The 22,318-nt window shown below is 42.8% G+C and overlaps 1 protein-coding gene and 1 long non-coding RNA gene across 2 annotated transcripts in view; one reads left to right on the forward strand and one right to left on the reverse strand.

Annotated features, from left to right (window-relative positions):
- LOC127616729 (corticotropin-releasing factor receptor 2) overlaps positions 1-22,318 on the reverse strand; it is a 51,943-nt gene that overhangs the window by 16,728 nt on the left and 12,897 nt on the right. The gene's annotated exons all lie outside the window — the stretch shown is intronic.
- LOC127616815 (uncharacterized) lies at positions 1,255-2,378 on the forward strand. The gene is made up of 3 exons (XR_007967201.1): positions 1,255-1,577; positions 1,625-2,169; positions 2,274-2,378. It is a non-coding gene; the product is annotated as an uncharacterized LOC127616815 (long non-coding RNA).

The raw sequence follows: 22,318 nt of genomic DNA on the forward strand, positions 1-22,318 counted from the left end.
GCTCACTCGCTCACTCATTAAAGCCCGACACGGCCCGAGCCGGACCAATTAACTTGATTTGCAGTCCTGAGCCCAAAACAATCCAGAAATTTCATATTTTATTTGTGAGGACTCGGGAAGAGGAGGGGTGATTTATGATGACAAATTAAAGCCTGTCTTTTGTAACGAAATCAAAGTTAAACAAAACTGTACAAACATTTTCATCTTTTATATTTCTGTTTCTGCAGAGGGTACATTAACTGACAATTTTCCATCATTGACGGATTTTTTTAAGAGTTGACGGAAAAAATTTAAGGCCGTCCGTCATTTTGACGGGTTGAAATTCGGGCCATAAACCACAGCAGCAGTACATCCTTAAGAATCTAGCCCAGCACAAGAGAGAGAAGCAGAGAGACAAAGACGAACAATGATGGGTGGATAATAGACAGAGACAGGAAGGAGTTCTTTGAATTGTCATTTCAAGAGTTTAGTGCAGTACGTGTTGTGATGAGGCGACTTCTGTTTTTTTGCGAACCACAGTCTCTCTTGGCCAAAACTTTTCACGGCCTCGAAACTAAAAAAAACAAAAACAAAAAGTCAGCGAGGGAGAAGTCGAACCCGAAGCAATGATTTGACATCTTATGCCCGGCCTTAAGATCTTACCTCTTATTGTCAACAAGTAGCAAATACAACAAAACCTTTTGATACATTAAATTTCTTGTAAACCACTGACAGATAATTTTCAAGAAAAACCTTTCGTTGTTTCTCACAAAAGGCAGAACAGTCACTCTGTAAGAGAGCATTTAACACAAGTGCAAAATAAAACTGACAATTAGTCGAGTTTTAGCTTATGTACAGCATCAATTGAAGTGCAAAATAATCTAAGTTCAACTGTTAACTGTTAATCATAACACTATAAAGTTGGAAAATACGGCAGAAAAAAAAGTCAACTGGTATTAGTGATGGGCCCAGCGACATTGTTGCGTTGACGCAATACAGTACTTGGAATCAAATGTTTTCATAAACAACAGCCAGTTATTAATGGATTATCACACCTACCTTTTTTTCAAATCCAGTTGAGAAAACATATGTCTTCAAAGTGCCTGGAACAATGATTGCTCATCGACACCGACGTGAAAATCGTTCCCTTGGCGAGAATGAATGTATCGTCCAATTTTCTGGTCCATTTACCAGCCCTATATTCGTTTTTTTTGGCCACCCAACAACTGTTTGCCTGAATGTGAAGAGTGCATCGCCACACAGCGACGAGGCATAACTCGATAACAATCGCAAAGAGCAGTTAACAGGTCAATCAACAATGCATTACAATGCCTGACTGGCGACTTGTCCTTCTGTAAATGACGTTACTCACTGGAGATTGCTGCACAAAAGCATTTTTGTTGTTAAGCGCGTTGCAATGGGTCGAAGTGATGGGTCCAGCGACACCGATGCGTTGATGCATGCGCCGGGCTAACAGAGAAAACCAGGTGTCGGTGCATGTGCTGCTTCATTACGCCACGTGATTGACACGTGAATTGCACCGGCGCAGTTTAGACTGCATCGGCTGCGTTGACACAGTCCAGGCTGCTAATTGACACGTGAACTGCACCGGTGCAGGTTAGACTGCAGCGGCTGCTTGGCACAGTCCCGGCTGCGCCACTTAGTCCAGGGGGCGTCGACTAAGTGCAGAGGGCGTTGACGCTGCAAAAGCCTGCCGCACAGTGTTTATAAGGAAGTGCGTCTGGCGACACTATGCCACCTGCCGAAACAAGCCAGACCTCACTCACGCTCGCTTGTCGAAGTTCGTGGTACAGACTTCGTGTCACTGCAGACTTCGTGTCCGTGCCTTACTTGCCAATTATGGAGCAGAGACGCAAATCATACACCGTGTGGGACTATTTTGATGTCCTGCAGAATAAGGTATTATTTATTTATTTATTCAAATCGCCTTCTGTCGCCGAGTGCCTCTCAGCGAGTGCCTCTCAGATTATTGACATGTGTTGTACCATTCTAATTCAAATTCATTTCAAGGCAACTCTTGGTTACTTCTTATTCACATTTCATTGCAGGTGAAATGTCAAATTTGCCGGGTCGAATTGTCATACACCAATAGAAGCACCTCCACCATGCTGAGGCATTATCTGGCCAAGCATGAGAATGAAGTTCGCGATACACCCAGGATTACGCCAGGTATACAAACGTTCACTCACCTTTTCACGGTTGCTATGTTGATGATTAATTGGCAATCAGTAACTATTATTGCTTGACTCTCCACTCCATGTTTGACAATAAAGCTTCCAGGAAGCAGCTGCTCGATCAGGCACTGCTGAACTTCATTATGAAGGACTGCCAGCCCCTCAGCATTGTGGAGAGTTGAGGGTTCAAGGACCTGATTCAGGCTCATAAGGTCTCATCAGGTCAAAAGGGGCGTGATGGAGGACTGGGCAATAACCAACAAAGTAAAGTGTCTTGTGACTGACGCAGCACCGAACATGATCACATCCACTAGACACCTCCAAATACGCCACTCAATTTGCATTGCACATAGTCTTAATTTATTAGTTAGAAAATCATGCGATCAGGTCCCTGCACTTACAGACATTAGGAACAAAGCACGGCACATTGTTACATTTCCGTTCAAGCACTACAGCCAAGGAGAAGCTTACTCAGGTGCAGCAACAGATGGGACGTCCAACCCTGAAACTTATTAATGAGGTGCCAACACGCTGGAACAGTACCTATGAAATGCTGTCAAGGCTGCATGGTGAGTGGTAACCAGTGTTGGTATCTCTGGCCTCCCTAAAGACAGATTTGGCTCCACTGACAGCTGATGAGTTCACCATCATAGGAGAAGCACTACGTGTGCTTTCTGTGCTTACACACAGCCAGTCATACAACTCCACGAACACCTCAAGCGTCGAGTCACAGACACTGCTTCCAGTTTGGAGTCTATGAGTGTGTTAACCTTAGCAACACTTCTAGACCCCAGATTCAAATCACTTGCATTCCGCAGTTCCTCCAGGTGCACGGAGGCCATTTCCAGACTGCGGTCTGAGTGCATGCGTGTCATCGGGTGCACAATAGAGGCCCAGCCTGGACCATCATCGCAGCCCTCTGCAACTACATCAGGCATGTTACTCATCATTATTAGTGTATTGGAAACTGTTCTAAATGCCAATTTGTTTGGTTTTGTTTTTTAGGTGGCCTGTGGAGTCATCTGAATGATGAGGTGGGGAGACTGGGAAGAGGTGGTGCAAAAGCAAATGCAATATCTGAGGTCCAGCGGTACCTGGCACGGGGGAATATTGCACATGACCGGGACCCGCTGTTGTACTGGAAGGACCAATGCACTTCTTTCCCAAACCTCTCCGACCTCGCAAATAAGCTCCTTTGTACGCCATCCGTCCCTTGTGAGCGTGTGTTCTCCACAGCAGGGGAAATTGTTTGTAAAAGACGCAACAGGCTGAAATTTAAAACATTGAAGCATCTTATTTTTTCAATAAAAATGTGTGAAGACAAAGACCACAAGCATCTTCATCAAATGATTTTCATATGATTGGAACACATTGAATATTGCAATATGAATGCATGGATGTGAATGATATTGTATACACTTCATCATCAAATCAAAACGATGAATGACCTTTTGAAAATTTCTTGGAACAGTAATAGATGCAAAACCATGCTGGAAGCCACATATAGATAATGTTAAAAGAAAAATACCCCAAACCATAGGGATCCTCCAAAAAACTAAGGATGTGCTGAATAAGAGATCCGCATTATACTTTTATTACTTCCATATTTGACCTATTGTGTCGAAATATGGGGAAATGCCAGTAAAACACACAGTTTTAAAACTACAAAACATCCAGAAGCTTTTTGAAATTCGAGAAAGTTGTCATAATTTAAGGGGTACTAACCTATACAAAAAAAATCCAAAACACGAACAAACATCAAGCAAAGGAGTGTATCTGTAATAGGTGTAAATCTGTGGAATAATTCTGAAACGGACCTGAAAATGAGTAACTCTCTTGCTGAGTTCAAAAATGAATTCAAGAGTAGTACAAGAAAACTACACAAATCAGAATTAAGCTGATAAATTCGATACACTCATGAAATATAGCAATACATCAGAAATACATTGATGAGATTATTTAATATATTAATGAAATGCAGCATCTATTATGAATATGAGAAAATCGACATATAAATGTGCTCCAATGAGTATGTACTGTATATACAAACCAAAAGTTGTAAAAATAGATAAGTACAGCATACATAAGGGTAAAAGCATTTGTACCATTGTAGACTTTCTTTTCTATTTTGAAAAATGATCAATTCATATATAAGAAGAGGTAGGACTCGATAGGTTTTTTACTTCTTTCTACTCCTTTAAACACATAATAGTGATGATGACTATTTTCTTTTCCTTTTTTAGATTTTACCTTCACTTTTTGCCCATTTATTACCGAATTGTATATTTTATATGTTCAATAAACAAACAAATTTATCAGTCAGTTCAGTCTGTTAAGTGGGTTGGCTGCAGAGATCTTGAAGGTCCAGCAAGTGGCAGTGGTCAGCGACACACTATCAGCACAGTATCAACTCAGTGTGTCAGTGTGTCGACACGCCTCATGAGGCCTCATGGACCCATCACTAACTCTATATGTCAACCGGGTGTTGCTGGAAAAAAACGAGCGGTCTTTCGATGGATGTGCATTTCAGTCCATTTAGCTTGGTAGTTAATTGAAAATCGTTTCTACGCTTTTTATCTGGGATGTAGAATTCGAAAGCTGTCGTATCTGTCTTGATTGCGTTCCAGTTACAGCTGGGGTGAAGGGCATTTCCCCCCAGCAGGTGCACCTGTGCCTTGTTACCCCATCCAGTTTAGCTGGGTATTGAAGGACTCTTATTTCTGCTATTCCTTGCGGATTATTGACCTTGCTTGCTGTTACCTTGCTGTTATTTTCTAGCCTTCACGATACAATTCATTGTTGCTCTTGCTTTTTCATAGATTCTCATTTGTAAGTATTTTATTTTACGATTTCTCTTGATTGTTTTTGTGTTATTGGATTTTTTTACATTTTGTTTTGTGTGTAGTCTGTGTTCTATTTAATCTTGCCTTTGCAAGCGCTTTTGGTTTCATGCATTGTTTATTCCTGGCTCTTTGTGACCAGCGATTTTAGTTCATACTTAGTCGATGCGATTTTCTTTAATAAACATTTTTGTAATCGTACATTATTCGGTTCAATGTGAACCTAACAAAAATCATAGATGAAATGAAACTTTTTGACCTCTGATAACCTTTGATTCACTAACGTGCCGACGATTTTTCTTATTTAAATTTTTTATCAGCTAAGGACATTCAAAGAACTTCTTTTCATAGGCAGAAGAAGGTGAAAACGAACGATCTTTTCTTAATAGCCACCTGGAATAAAAAGACTGGATTGAATGGTATGGTATGCGTTAAATTCGCTAACCCGGGGGAACCTCATTCCATTCACTTACTCATCAGTCTGCAGCAGCTGTTTCCAAATTGACCTATACCAAATTTTGCTGTCTGTGCTTCCCCCCTTAGTGGTTACTTCCAGTAAACACACGACGAAAGGAAATTCTGCCTTTCCTCATAGACAGGCTGGGACATGTATTAATTCAGGGGTGCCCACACTTTTTGGAGCGAAGATCTACTTTTCGATCAACTAACCTCCCGGGATCTACCATTACTGGCGCTAACAACGTCCGGTGACGTAATCACGCGCCGTCGTAAATTCAAGATTTACCTGCTTTATTTTGTTTTTAAAACATTTTTTTGTGAAAGTGAGACTGATAGGATGATTAGAGTGCAGAGTACATTAACACAAAAAACTATATTACTAACATGTACAAAGAAATGCAACTGGTTGTTTTGTTAATTTTTCTCCTCGACACTCCTCATATCTACTTGGGACCTGTCTTAGATCTACCGGTAGATCAGGATCGACGTAATGGGCACCCCTGTATTAATTCAACTGCAGATTGGAGGTGGCGTTTATAAAGTGAGAGTCCTTTAATTGGACAAATGCAGTTCTTAGAACAACGACATCCTCAGCTCAACAGTCGGCTCTGCGGGAGCTTGATGACAATCCTCATCACTCGGGTGTTTTGCAGCAGGGAGAGATGGAAAGCAGATGTCGAGGACCGAAGTTTGAGAGCCCTGCAGTCATGCATATACCCAGCGCTTCGAAGCCAATTTTTTTTTTTACTCTAGTTTATATTCAGCACCTGGAAAATTGGAAAATTATCCGCTTCCGGGGATCTAAATACATTTTGTGGAAGGACAGACTACAGCGAATGTACTTATTTTTGAAAACAGAAGAAAAGCTGCCCCATTTGTGCAGCGGGATATTGGAAGGCAGTTTAAAGTCAGTGGTGCGTACCTCTCAGCGCAGTCCACGGGCGGAAATTAGAAGCAGGACCACTGAGGCGCTCGACTGAGTGGAACATGTCGCCTGTGGCGTAGAGCGCACGCATGAGAGAAAAGGCATTGTTGTCAAACGTACAGGACGATCTCATCGTGTGTGGCTTCCTTGACGCGATCCCAACGCATCCCATGTTTCCATGTTTTCCCTTTCCACCCCCCCCCCAACCCCCTCATGTGTAACGCTGAGATTCTGGATTGATACAAAAAAATGCCCTGAGAATGACGCAGAGAAGTACTACGGTGAGATCCAAGAAGCATGAGGTTGACACAATGTTTTCCTTTCTTGCATGGAGCACAACGCGGAAAGTCCGCATGCTATAGCAAAAAAAAATCAAATAAAAAATAATCCAAACCGGTTCAGCTTCTGGCGAGCGGACGCCATGCACAGCAAAATGTCGAAGTTGATCACTCTTTTGAAATGTGAGCATCGGTGCAAAACAACTAGCCTACCCACCCAATTCAAATGCAGCATCCGGTGGCATTTAAAACATCCTCTCTTGGAATCATCAGAGGCAGCCTCACAAATAAATGCCAATTCATGTTTTTATTACGTAATAAACTGCGTTGTTTAAACTGCTGGTGATATCCTCTGCCGCCTCGTTTATTTCTTTAAGACACACGTCACGATTACAACTACTGATGTTGTACTTCAGAAGCTTTCCTTAACAAGAGAGTTTACCGCGACTGGTTTGGCATTTTTATGTTTCATTCAATTTGTTCCCCTTTATAGAAAAGAGAGGCTGATTTATCTTTTGCATTTGCGTTCCCTTAGTGCAGCAGTGTCAGTCTTGTTTTCATCTTGGGGCGACAGGTGAAACCAGTCGACGACTCTTAATGTCAAGTTGAAGTCGAATCAGTCATTGACGTTAATAGCATTTTTTTTTTCATTTTGTAGTCTGCGGTGCCCACTCTTTTTAGTGCAACGGTGCAGCTTTATGCAAAGACATGCGAATAAGCAAATAAATGAAATGGATCAAATTGACTCATTCCCCCCTTATGATGAATGTATGAATGGACAGCATAGCTTTTTGTAAGATCAAACTTAGTGCCCCTACCCCCCAAAAAATGGAAGCATTTCTCTGCTTGACTGTTTCTAATTGATATGTGCTTTTACTGCATTTGAGGAGAGACAAGCAAGTGGTCTCCTTTTTGGTCAAATATTTCCACGTTAGGAGCATATGGCCCAAGCCATGCTGCGAGTGTTATTATGAAACTGCCAGTGTCGAAGGCGGTGGTGGTTGCACGATAAATTAAGTTCTCATTAGCCCAATTGTTGTCTGCGAATTGTTGGACGAGGACGGCGCTTTATTTCACACCACAACCAATCTGGTATTTCTGACCATGGCCTTGTTTGACTTTTCTAAGGCTAGCGGCGATCTGACCAGCGGAAGCTAGTGACCCGAGCTCAAGATCACAACAAGTGTATTTTTAGTACTCTCATACTCACGCAGTCATTTGAAAATTGTGTCTGTTCCACAGAGCGTTATAAACCGGTGATGGCAGCAGAGAGACCAATCGAAACGTGTCTGTAAATTGGCCGAGTGGAATATGAGGTATAGATTAGTCACCGTCAAGTTCTCAACGTCGACTAATCAACAATGAAGTTAGTGTAATGTATGGCTCACGCGGGGGCTCCGCGACAATGGAGAAACCACAAAAAACTATGTAATTGCTAGGGGGTGTGACATTACGCAAACTGGTCTCAGGGAAAGGCACCAGCCTGCCCCAAAGCGCTGGCATTTTGTTTTCAGATTACACAAATAACTGTTTTCATCTACTCGTGTATGGCCAGTAAATATACCAATTTTTTAAAAATGATTCCTAAATCCTTGCAAACAAGCATTAACCCGAAAGGAAGAAGGTTCCTCAACGCACGTGAGATCAGGGGGTTGCGTGAATGAGCATTGTGACTAGCTAATGTGTGAAAAGAGCATATTGGGGCTATCATAAGACAAACCTTCAACTTGTTTTGTGGCAAAAAAAAAGAATGGCATGAAATTGTCAGGAGGAGCAGCTGCATAGTATAGTATTAGAGAGAAAATCGGTATAAATGTGACATTCGAGATTAAATAAAAATGGTAATTTATCATATTATATGAAGCATATACAGGGCCAGTGCCAGCTGTGGCAGGGCCACCACGACATTGTTAATGGTTGCCACGCCAAATGGCTTCATGTAGGACGCCACCCCAACCAGTCAGCGTTAAACTGCACATTGCAATACAACAAGCTACACACGTCTGACATGGTGACATGAAAACGAACACCAAAGTGAGCCTTGAAGTTGTCGGGAGCTAATTTTAGAGTCGGGCTGCGCTTCCCGGAGTCGTGGGCTTCTGCAGGCGACTATCACACCACGTTTGTGAAAGCAAGCAGAGATGGTGTTGAAACACAAGTGAGGGGGGGAGTGCGAGCGCTTCCACTGACGCACGGCTAATTCCATGGCACTGGTGCGATGAAAATGCCTTTCTAACCATCTGCGCACCACGCATGAAAAAGCACTACTACAGCTCTATTATTCTTTTGGCAACACTTTTCACAAGTCATTCCTAGTGCAGCGCGGGATGCTCAGGTGTCTGTCCTACACTGGCATCGATGTGAAGCGCCGTCGCCAGCTCTTTCATGAGCTGCGAACATATCGCGCCTCCTCCGCTTTTCGTCCTTTCGCACCGCCGCAGGACGCGCACTCATGCAAACGCAACTTGTTATCCATGCATATTTATCGTGAAAGGCAGGAAGCAAATTGTTTCTCGTGTGAAAACATATTTAGACATTCTGTTATCCAATATTACAAAACCCGCAAAACTATATTTACCCATAAGACACTCCTGAGCATTGTGGTGGTTAGAACACAAAATGACGTACGAGTGGACGGAATATCTTTAGAAATTGCACATGAAGGATGAACTAAAATGCTGTGGAATTGATTGAATAGATCAAATGTCGACGACTTTGCAAATGTGTCATCTGTCATCAATGGTATCATGCCCAAAGGCATGGCAGTATTTTAAAAAAGTGAAGTACGCTCAGAAACCTTCTATTTCCGTACAATGTGATTTTTCTTTTCCAAGTTGATTCTCTGCTTCATGATGCTGCGTTACAAGCTTCAGATAGACCACCACCGTAAAGCAAAGCATAAAGAAAAGCCCCGAAGCAATTAAGGTACTGTAATGTGCTCGCGTGTGAGCAAGCACAGCCACGGTCACCGATGCACTTGCAGCCATTTATTGAATGGGACAAACAGTCAAACACATAGGCACTAAACGAGATAAGGACAAGGAATTAAAGAAATGAGGACAAGGTTGCGGGGCGCAAACGCTTGCACAGAAGTCCGCAGCTAACTCGATTGACTCCTGAAATCATTAATGACAAGGCCGTTGCCTTTGAAAGGACACGATAAGAGAATAGTGCAGTGTATGTGACTTTTGACTCGATTAAACATTGTAAAAACAGTTTGTTTCTCCTTTGCTACTCTATGTTTTTACACATCACAGTGCTTTTTTTCTTCAATTTAAAGAGTGGAACAAGAGTTTTCTGGAGGGTGGGGGGCTGGAGCAGATGAATGACATTTCTTTTTATTTTAATTGGAATACAATGTTGCCTTGAGACACACGTTTAATTCCGTCCATCCATTTTCCAATCCGCTTTATCCTCACAAAGGTCATGGAGGGTGCTGGAGTCTATCCCGGGTGTCTTCAGGCAGTAGGCAGGGGGACACCCTGAACCATTTGCCAGCCAATAGCAGGGCACACAGAGAAGAGAAACCATTCCTGCTCACACTCACACCTCGGGACAATTTAGAGTGTTCAATCAGCCTGCCATGCATGTTTTTGCATGTGTCCTTGAAACCGGAGTACTCAGAGAAAACCCACACAGGAACGGGGAGAACATGCAAACTCCACACAGGAAGGCCGGAATCGAACCCGCCACCTCTGCACTGTAAGGTCGACGCACTAACCACTGGACCACCGAGCTGCCTGCGTTTAATTAATATTAATTAATAATTATAAATCAGCATGTATTGTATTGTATTGTATTGTAATAATTAATAAATCCAATAATTAATTAATTAATCCAATACAGTCAAACTCCTCTCCAAAGAAATCTACATGGACGAAAATTCCCCTTAGTTTGAAAAAATGTAATCTTAACACCATTCCGACTCTCCTGCCCCCATACAACGAAAAAACCCTGTTGCGTTACATGGAATTTTTTTCTCTGGTCTTGCCTCGTGAGGCGATTCACTAGAACAAAGTCTAATCCAACAGCGACCTCGACTGTTTTGTTCGGAAATGCCAACAGTAACCACCACACTGGCTTACACATGCGCAGTAATACAGAAAGTATTTGTTATTGTTAGTTTCAGACACAGCAAGAACATTGCATTGCTAAAATGGGTACAAAGCGGACCTTTGAATGTCAAGCAGCTAAAACAAGAAGAGCTCTGACGCTGGAAGAGAGGGTAAAAGTGATCAAAATGAAAGACGGAGGAAGCAAAATAAAAGACACAATCTTTGATTTTGCTTCCAAGAAATTGATGTAAGTGAAAGTGAATGCTGATCATAAATTTTGCAATTTCTTTCCCTTTTTTCTATACTGACTATATGAAGTGTCAAATAGGTGTATACTCATATTCATGCACTATTGGAATAAAAATAAAGAGTACACATTAGGGATGTGAATTTCAGCACTGAGGACGATTCGATACACATCTCGATGCACTACCAGCGATGCGATACTTAAACGATACATGGAATTTTCTGGCGACACGATGCGATACGTTTCACCATCTTCACGATGTGATACGACGCGATACACATTTAGTTCAAATCAATGCGATCCGATACGATACAGTGCAATTTGTTGTGATATTGTGCAATTAAACATGATGCAAATACGCAAAGAAAAAAAGTAAAAAAAAAGATGGAATTCAGTATGGTATTGAAAAAGTATACCACTTTATTCCTTATAAACAGTAGAACATGTAAAACAACTTATTTAAGCCCTTTCACAATTGGGTTTTGTGCAAAGAAAATGTAAACAATTTGGCACCTGAGACTCACAGCTGTTGCTGTAGTGTAAACACAAACAGACTACTCACTGAGTGTCTTATATGAAATATCCTTCTCCATAGGACAGAAAAAAATACAATTGAAACAATGTGGCAGTCACAGCCTCAAAGCTGCTGTGTGTATTGTAGCGTACAAAGACCACTCTCACTGAGTGTCAAAATGAAATGTCCAAAAGAGTCATCCATATATAGTTTTTCTTTGCGCGGTCACAGTGACTGCAAGGGGACCCCCAAAATAAGAGGCGATTTTTTTTTTATCCTGACCTGGTTTGCCAAGAGTTTCTCCGGTGTCCAACGAGGAACTGGACGGGGAGGTGGCGGGAAACTTGTCGGTGATGTGGTGCCATCGTTTTAAGTTGTCTGCATATTTGTGGTGCTGCCATTGTATGGCTTCGTAGTGCGACATTCTTTGCAAATTACGGAGCTTTTATCAATTTTTCCGTGTTTCTTTTCGAAGCCGTAGTATTTCCAAAAATAAGTTCTGAATGTTGCGGAAGCATTAAATACAGTAGTTTCCTCGCTGCTGCTTGCGCGAACTTCCATAGTGTTTCGCTAGTTGTGTATCTGATGCCTTTCAAAACGCAAAACAATAATGGTGCATTCATTGCGCCGAGGAAAGGGCAGATAGGTGACATTTAACATGAATAAAACGGCGCTTGAATCGGAATCTACCGATACCCACCAATGCATCGTGATGAATCTCGATTTCACCCGTGAATCGCGTCGTACCCAGTGAATGAGCCGATGCACTCGCATCGCGCACATGCGCATCGATGTATCGATTTATATCGATTATTTTCCACACCCTTAGTACACATACGTGTGTGTGTGTGTGTGTGTGTGTGTGTTTGTGTATTCACATCTGAGATCAAATTTGCTACAGTGAAAGCCCCCCGTTGTGAAAAATTTCTTGCTGAGAACATGATTTTGTTGTCGAGGAGTTTCACTGTAATCCCAAAAATACTCATCACATTATGGTCATCTCTCCATGACAATGGTTTATGAAGGGGCTTCAAACAAAACGAAGGGGGATCCGTTTCAGACAAAAGGGCAATTAGGCCAACAAACATCGGATGTACTGGATATCACCAGTGAATGCTAAAATCGCCGCCTGTTTGCAGTTCTCAATCTACTTGCATAATTTGAATGCAGGCTCACTTCAGTCCTCCACATCATTGTGTTTCTGCCCAAACGGCCCCAGCTCACTAACGCGCGCCACACCAAAGCAGCTACATTGCTAGCATGACTTGCTTACGATGGACTACTGCCAAAAATGAAATGTTACTGGTTTGATGTTGTATTTTTTTATGTATTTAATAATAATCAATTAAAACATAACAGAGGTGATCAACTTACCTGATGATCCAAATGGGAACGGTCACCAACACTCAAAGATGCTTTACAATGGATCCGTGAAATCATGCAATCATACATTTAGACTGTTGTCGGTAAACTATGTCGTGTAGCCACTGCTGTAACGCTGGAGGCAAGGCAGGGGAAAGTTCTGCCCTAAAACCTGACGACACATGGCTTGGACAGACTGGCATCCAAACTGCTGACCGTTTCCCTATTGGACAACGACCCACTCAACCTCTGCAAGATGTATCCCTCGGTCATGCCTTCTGTCTGTACGGTCTTTGATTGGCTGGTTTTATTCACGTGGTGAAATTTTTGAAAATAACATTAGATCAATAAACTATTCAAATTGAGGCATAAGATCATATGATTTAACATTTTGACCCCCCAAATTTGTTTTTTAATCACTAAAAACCATCTTTAAATATGTTTCACAGGGGCTACAACAGAAGAATGCAGCACGGATTCACTTAAAACAAAACAACATCATAAAAGATCTGAAACACTCTCAGTTTCAGGCTGCTCTGTGTGTGGTGTTGACATTTCATGTTGTGCGTTACATGCCAGACCTCAGAATGTGTCTCCTCTTGGAGCTGGTTGGTGCAGCAGTTTGACAGCCAAACCGCCTTCTCACTTGACAGTCACAGGAGGTGAGTGTGACTCAGAGAATGTTGTCACACCGACTCAATCAAACAGCAAACGTCTACATCATAGGTGTCAAACTCAGGTCCTGGAGGGCCGCTGTCCTGCATGTTTTCCAAGTCTCCCTGTTGCAACACACCTGATTCAAATGAACAGGTTCAATGTCAGGCTTCCGCAGAGCTTGCTAATGATCTGATCATTTGAATTAGGTGTGTTGCAACAAGGAGACTTGGAAAACATGCAGGACAGCGGCTCTCTGGGACCTGAGTTTGACACCTATGGTCTTCATGAACATAAAAGCAGTTGTCCACATAATCAGACACATACCAAAAATGCTGTGTTGAAGTTACTCGTTTTGGCTCAGCGAGGCCCGGAATCCAACCCACTAGCTCTGTACTGTGAGGCAGACATGCAAACCAGTCACTCACAATGCCACCCGATGCATCTAATAAGATTCAATACAAGGACTACCTGAACAATTGTGCCTTTATGAAGATATGGAAAATGATGTTCAGCTTTCTGCAGGCAGCGGCTGTTTATTTACTCAACTGCAGCTACGAGGAGGAATCTATTTGTGCAAAAGTGGCTCAAATGTTGGTAGAATACGTTTTCAAATTATTCTTTTTTATTTCAAATGATAAAACATCAACAGCTGATGCTGGATGGTCTTGACTCTTTTATGACAGGTGGTCTAGTAAATTTGTAAAGCAGGCAAAAAGCAATCTCAGGTGTCTCTTGTTGGAAACACTTCATGCAAGTCGTGTTTCATAGGCAATTAGGGACAATCAAATGATCGGATATGGTTCAATGAACCTTGCTAGTCACCCCATGTGAATTGATGATCACAGCCAGAAACCTTGCCAAACTTGGTGTTGATTAACAGTAAAATGCGGCAAGATTTTTGTTCTTTTGGCAAATGTTTTTGGCTGATATTGATGGGAGAAAAATGCTTGCATCTATTTTACTGATCATGAAACTTCTTGAAAGCTATTTTTTTTTCGGTCCGCATTCTGAACAGTACCATTTCAGACTACCCGCCCATTGGCTATTATTGACATTGGGCATCACCAGCATGATTGGCTGCGGGCTTCCACAAAGCTTCTGCTGCCCCAAACCAAACAGGATGCAACCCCACCCTCCACCCCCCACGCCCCAGATGCGGCCAGCTGGGGCTCACTGCTTTGTGCAAATGGCCTCAAGCCCTCTAACGCCCCAAGTGAGTGTTCAAATCACAGGTCGCCAGACGATGAAAAGGCCTCGCTTCATCATCGTTGAAGAACCAAAACGGTTCATACGAGAAGACTGGTGAAATCTAATTTAGTGTCAAAGACACAGAATAAACTTGGCCACAATGCTGCAGTTTGATCGAGTGATTCGCTTAGGCAGCAGCAACTGGAGCAAGGCCAGTGTGGTACACATGTCAGAAAACAGGTGGACACACACACATGCACGCACGGTTGACTTAATGAATTCATTTGCTTTTGTGTGAACTATTACAGGGGAGCTTAATTTTCTTAATTTCATTTTATCCATCCATCCATTCATCCATTATCCAAGCCGCTTCATCTCAAGAGGATAGCGGGCATGCTGCAGCCTATCTCAACTATCTTCTGGCAGTAGGCGGGGGATACCTCTCACTGGCTGCCAGCCTATTGGAGGTCACACACGGACGAACAACTGTCCGCGCTCCCACTCACACCTAAGGTCAATTTAGAGTGTTCCATTAACCTGAGATGCATGTTTTTGGAATGTGGGAGGAAACTGGAGTACCCGGAGAAACCCCACGCAGTCCCGGGGAGAACATGCAAACTCCAAACAGTTGTTTTTTTCTTTCACACAGGAAGGCCGGCGCAGGAATCGAACTCCAGACCTCCGCACAGTGAGTCGTACGTGCCAACCAGTCAAACACCGTGGCGCCCAATATCATTTTAATAATACATTCATGAGAATGAACCAGGTTACAACACGATGAATCAAAAGCTAAAGTGAGTTGACGTTGAGACTACTGAGAAAGGGTATGGATGAGGGCCATGGCCAGTCGCCATATTGATTTTTACACTCCCAGCAACAGGTGATTTTTCCTCAAGCAGAGGTTGACTTTTTCATTCTTTCTACTAAGCCCTTACAAACCCCTTTACATGGTGTCGTTCCAGGCATGGTGCGGTTAGCATGTTGTCCAGCCCTTGTCCTCGCGGGTGAGCTGCAACCAAGCCAGCTGACTGATGTTCCCCAGCCCTTCTGTTCCTTACTGGAAGGCGACAGTTCAGAAAAGCTCTCGGTGTTGTGTTATAGATGAAATCAGTCTATGCAGTGAACAGTCAGAAAGGTACAGAAACTAAAGGTGTTATTCCCGGGGGAGTGACAAAGAAATGACTCCTCTGCCACGGCATTTTGGAAAAGAGGTCTCATATTTGGATCTGCCGCTATTTCGATGTTGCGCTGAATTAATTTGGACCAGGGAAATTACAGGGGAAAACTGAGCACGCATTTCAACTCATGTTTTTGCCATTTCCGAAAAAAAAAGTTTATGAGAAGACAGAAAATCCAATCACATTCTAAAATTCCAAGCCCGTGGTGAAGCAAAACTCCTCCGGACGTGCTCAAGTGATCATCATCACGTGTTAGACTCTGATAACCCGAACCTGTCAGCACTCACTTGTCGGCCGGGCTGCGCTGGAGTCTCCACTCTTCACTCTTCTCTCTGAGCCTTTGAGATCCGCCAAGTAGGCAGCTGAAGTGCTGCCACGTCTGAGTCACGTTCAATTCCTCACACACGTGTGCACAAGATGATACTTCCATTGACCCGACCCTGTGTTCCATTTGTTTTGTTTGTTAGCTGGGTATTGCAAATAACACTTTTCAGGGATATCTGTGCGGTGGCCAAGGAATACAATATCTCATTGCATTTTAGAACAAAACTGTGTCTTCATTCTCCTTAAGCGCATTTTGCACCACCTTTTACTTTCATTTTCCATTGAATATTTCAAGATAAGATAATTCCATGAAGCTTAAGGAAGAGATTCATGCATAAGCGGGAGGCACGTATCTATCAAGGCGGACAATTTAGCGCCTATCCAAATGAGTGCTCAGCTTTGGCGGAGGTCCTTGGTTTACATACAAATATTGACTGTAGTTAGGTGTTTCATACTGCTACTAGTCATAAACTACAATTACTTGGGGTCACATCATCACCGTAGGAGCGGAACTCAAGGGTGCCGTGTAGTGAAGTAATCTCCCGCTGAGCCATGTCGGTTGCTGTTGCTGTTCTCTTGAAGGCCTGCACTTCCGACTAATCGCATTTGAGTCCGTTGCGGCTACGTACGGCGTTGTATGCATGTCACTTGCGATCAACAGGGCGGCATATGATTCACTCTATTCGAAAGCGTATCTTTAGAATGTCACTTGTGCCCAGCACCAGTTTGGAAGGCACAATCTATGTGCACATGTTGTATTTGAACCCTTTCAGGCACAGCGGTTACTACAGTGGACAGCTTATCGTGTCATCGGGTTACAAGGTGCCTGAAAGGGACAAATCTCACTTTTATTGTTGTTTTTTGTGAGAGTGACAGCATATTCAATTGAGATGTCAAACTGCTGCAACAACCAGCATGAAGACTAGATATATTCAGACAACACAATATACACGGTACCACAGTAGTGGTGTGGTCCATAGTCTCCCTTAAGTTAGCTAACAGTTGTGGGGCGGGGTGGAGGTGCATTCCACCGAATTGGCTTGGTTAATTGTAAAAAAATGAGTTATTGCTTTTGTTATGAAATATTTTGGCCTATTTGAGTGATCAACATTGTTTTGATCAATTCCGAACAACCTGTTAATCAATTGTTACGCACATGCCTGTAGTTCAGGCATGTCCAGCCTGGAGGGCCACCGTACCTGCCTATTTTCCATCTCTCCGGGCTGCAACACACCTGCTTCAGATGAACAGCCAGCTCTGAAGCAGGATTCAAATCATCCTGATGATTTGAATCAGGTGTGTTGCTCCTGGGAGAGCTGGAAAACAAGCAGGACAGCGGCCCCGGAGGAATGACTTTGGACACCCCTGCTCAAGTTAAATGTCCACTTTACACACAATATGTTCATTTTCAATCCCATTTTGGCTACATTGTTCCGCCAGTCTTAAAATGGATAGGTGAAAGTTGACCGAGGTCATAATTTGAGTGATACCTTTCACATTACGTAGGTTTTTGCGTTGCCGCAAAATTTAAAAAATTCCTTTTTTAAATGAACCACGTCTTCCAAATCAAGACACGTGTATCTTGAAGGATGCGGCCAAATTAGTGCCCGATTCATGGGTTCTGGGCAAAGTCAGCAAAGGCCCGATTGTTGCCTGATTACTATTCTGTTTCTTACGCTGACCACTAACGACTGTGGTGTAGGCTACGTTAAGTGGGATTTTTCTCCCCGGAAATTGGTTGGAGCAGACAATTGTAATTTTTGAACCCGTTCAATACAGTATTCACGCTCATAAAGCCTGACGGGTGTGTTCAACAACCAAGCTGCTTGGATGGACTTGCAATCGTGAATGTGTTTTGTGTGCTGCGCTTTGTTAGTCATCGAGGTCACAGCACACTATGGGAGCGATAAAAACACACTCCCTTTTCTTTTTTTTTTTTACTTCATCATGTGAGGTCTATCGCATTTTAAGAATTGACGAAGATGAAAAGAAAAGGGGTTTAAGTAAACCTGGTTGAAAATGCATCACTGTCCATCCCTCATGAGGACAGCTTTCCACCAAAGGCACTTCACACTGATCTGCTTTGTGTCTATACACAATATCCAATCAAGGCAGGGGGTCGCGTGTCAGATCGGCACTTTTTCATTGTAATCAGTGCTCTCGCATGCAGTTTTAAAACCAACCAGTAACTCCAAATCGGTATTCACTTTTCACAGAATGCGAACAGTTGTCTGCAGCTAGTTCGACATTCCAGAGAATACACCAACCTGCTCTCCTTGTTGTTTTTCAGCACAACTTTTTTTTTAAAGGGTATTGCGCTTTCAATGAACTGCATTTTCCATGTCATAAGCCGCAAGCAGCACCACATGAAACCAACCACATGAAACCAACTGTCTTCCAAAATCAATTTTACCCACCCGCTAATGTGGGCCATGCGCTTTTTCCTCAGAAGCCTATGCAGCAAATCATTTGAGCAAAATCGGGATATACACACAGAGCAAAGTGTTGTGGAAATCCTACCAACCATGACCAGGTTTAGCTGTTTAGGATGCGAGCCCAAATTGAAGAGGCGGTGACAAAAGGTCATCCACAGCCTAATTGGATGCTGGGTGCAATCTGCATTGCAATTTGGTGCAGGTTAGAGAGGATAATCAAAGCAATGAGAGGGAAGGGAAGAACCATGATTGGCAATGAGATGGTGCATGGAGTTGTGAGCAAGTTCAACAAATACTTTGGATGTATGTACACAATTTGCAATTACACTAAAGTGTGGTAAAAATATAGAAGTTTGGGAGTTTGACGACTAAACCAGCACCAGCGGCTAAAGATGAACTTTGATCAATTCCCGTTCCTGTTGGTTGGACAGGACTCGGCTTTCGCTATCCTTTTGTGAACAAGGAACACAGAGCAACCCCTGCGTCAGTGCGTGTACTGCTTCATGACGATCACGTGACCAAGACATGAACTGCAAAAGTCCGCCAAACTGTGTTCATAAGGAAGTCCGTCGAGCGACACGATGCGGCCTGTCGAAACAAGCTAGACCTCACCCTCGCTCAAATAAAAATATATATTTGGGCAAAAAGGAAAACACACAGATTATCAGAAAAACATGTCCGTCTGACTTCGAGCATCGTGTCGGCTAGGCTAGCTTAGCTGTTGTCGTAATTCAAAGCTTCTTTGATATGTAACGTGGGTTGCATCTGCCCCGTCAGTATGTGCTCGCGCGCCCACACCAGAGAGCAGCGGACTATCGACTGCTGAGGCTTCACTCAAGTGGCGTTGCTACAGTATGTGCATATTATGGAGCAGCTCCCGGAGAAAAGCAAATTGTCCACCATGTCGAGCCATTTTGATCTCCTTTTGGAGAACAAGGTATTTATTCAAATCTCCTTGTCTCACCAAATGCCTCTCGGATTTTTGACATGTCTTATTCCATTCTAAAATCTACTTTTCACATGTTTTATTGCAGGTGAAATGTAAAATTTGCCAGACAGAAATATCACATGCCAACAAAAGCACCTCTGCAACTACATCTGGCATGTTACTCATATTTATTAGTTTGTTTTTTGTAAACCGTTCTAAATGTCATATTTGTTTGGTTTGGTATTTTAGTTGACCTGTGGCAACATTTGGATGATGAGGTAGGGATACTGGGAAGAAGTGCAACAGCAGATGCTATACCTGAGGTCCAGCGATACCTGGCAAAGGGGAAAATTGCATGCAGTCAAGTCCCGCTGTTATAATCGAAGGACCAACACACTACTTTTCCAAACCTCTCCAACCTCACAAAGCAGTTTCTCTGTACGCCGGCATCACCAATGCCATGCGAGTGTGTGTTCTCCACAGCGATGGAAATAGCATGCAAGAAACGCAACAGACTGAAATTCAAAACACTGGAGCAACTTACTTTTCTGAATAACGATTTGTGAAGACAATACAATACAATACAATACATGCTGATTTATAGAGCGCTTTCACAACAGCGGCAGCTGTAGCCCACAAGCATCCTCATTTACATAGTTTTCACATTATTCAAACATATTGAATAATACAAAATGAATGCATAGATGTGAATGATAGTGGATACACTTCGTCATCAAATAAGTCAGTTCAGTCTGCCAAGTGGGTTGCCTGCAGGGATATTGAAAGTCCAGCAGGTGTCAGTGGTCAGTGACACAGTATCAACACAGTGTGTCATTGTGTCAACACGCCGCATGAGGCTTCATGGACCCATGTACATTTTACAGTACAGTACTCATATGGATAAAGTGGCCAAATTTGAGCATTAGCCTTCCCTTTGCATCAAAATCAGCAAATGCCAAACTATCAGATGTGTTACGCAGCTATTAGGTGCCTAACAAAAAAGAGATGGAAATTACTCTCGGCCCCCAAGTGTCATGTTTTATCTTGATTGTATTCCAGCTCCAGCTGGAGTGAATGGAGTTTCCTTCCAGCAGGTACACCTGTGCCTCATTTTCCCATCAAGCTTGCCTGTGGATTTAAGGACTTCTGCTACACCTTGTTGGATTATGGACTTTGTTTGCTATTGTTCTTCAAGTGTGATTTTCTAGACCTCTCGATACCATTTATCGTTGCTCTTATTTTGTTCATAGATCCTTGTTTGTAAGTATTTTGTTTCTGTGTTATTCTGGATATTTCATGAGAATAAGAATAAGAAAACTGTCTCACAATGGAGAAATTCCCATATTACAGCAGCATTTGTGTTTTCTCGGTGTTCGATTGAATCTTGCCTTCGCAAGCGCTTTTGGTGTCATGCATTGTTTTGCCTGGCACCTTGTGGCCAGCGATTTCAGTTTATACTTTGGTGATGCTATGCTCTCACCGTTTTCATAAACCAAACCTTATATTTCATCCAATATTCATTCTTTGCGCAACTATTTCAGTGCCATATATTTTTGTGAAATTCTGATTGGAGTTTGGCTGGGTACAAGACTGCTCTCAATGCAACCCTCTGTCACCTCTTTCTATTCTCTTTCAAATACTTTGATTGCAATTCCACTTTTCCCAAACTTTGAGCCAGGCATGTTCAATCTAAGAATACTGCTTTGGCCCCACCTTCTGGCATCTTTGTGTCAATGAACTATGTTGAATTGAGGTGAGGCGCTTCATTTAGCCAGCCCATAGCTCGAGGAGCTTGAGGCAAAGGAATGCCCTGGGGCCACATCCAGGCCGCTCAGACTCTGATCACACCCCCAAAGTGACCCTTACGTCAAAGTAAAACATAAAATCTGAGGTTCTTTTATTTTGAAAGTTGTGCTTATAATGTGCACAAGTCTGGCCCCCAATACAAACAAGATATTGAATAAGACCTCGAATAAGAGCGATAACTTGTATTTGCAGGGTTGCTAAATTGGCAACATTTTCGCTATACAGTGGTACCTCTCTACTCAGGAAATTTTCAAGTTACAAAACACCTCAACAGGAAAATATTGCCTCGTTACGAAAGAAATTTCAAGATACCAAAGGTAAAAATACAGTATGGGTTGCTACTCGCAGCTCAGAGATTCCTGAACACAACATACTAACACAGGTAGCTGCTCTGACATTGGCTATTACTGAGCATCTTCCTGGTGTCACGTTCCGTGCCTGCCAGCAGGTGGCGGGTTTTTCCCTCTGCCTACTGCACACCTGTTCTTAATTCGCGGGTGATTATCAGGCCTTTGTCAAGTGGCTCTGGCAGCTCATTCTCTGCCGGAGAATTCCACGCCGTGCCATATTCTCTCGTGCTCTATTTCGCTATTCGTTATTGACTCGTTGCCTTCTTGCCTTATGGCCGATACTCTTGTGATTTCGCGTTTAGACTCTAAGATTTCTACTTATCGTATTTTCGCCAATTCAGGCCCTCCTCGTGTTTTGTTTTCCGCGAGCGTTTTCAGTTGTTTTTTCCTTCTTTGTTACTCCTGGTCCTTATTTGATCAGCGTTTTTGTTACCGTTTTCCCCTGTCGGGCTCTTTGTGTTTTTTGTCATTAAAGACACTTTTTGTTTGACAAGATTTTTTCGTTGTCTGCTTTCCGGGGATCCAACCCTTTACTTCCTTGTTCTGCACGGAGCGATCCGTTATCGCTTCGGGCAGAACGTGACACCTGGCACCCCAT

Source organism: Hippocampus zosterae, chromosome 15, assembly GCF_025434085.1.
Source record: "Hippocampus zosterae strain Florida chromosome 15, ASM2543408v3, whole genome shotgun sequence".
Lineage (NCBI taxonomy): Eukaryota > Metazoa > Chordata > Actinopteri > Syngnathiformes > Syngnathidae > Hippocampus > Hippocampus zosterae.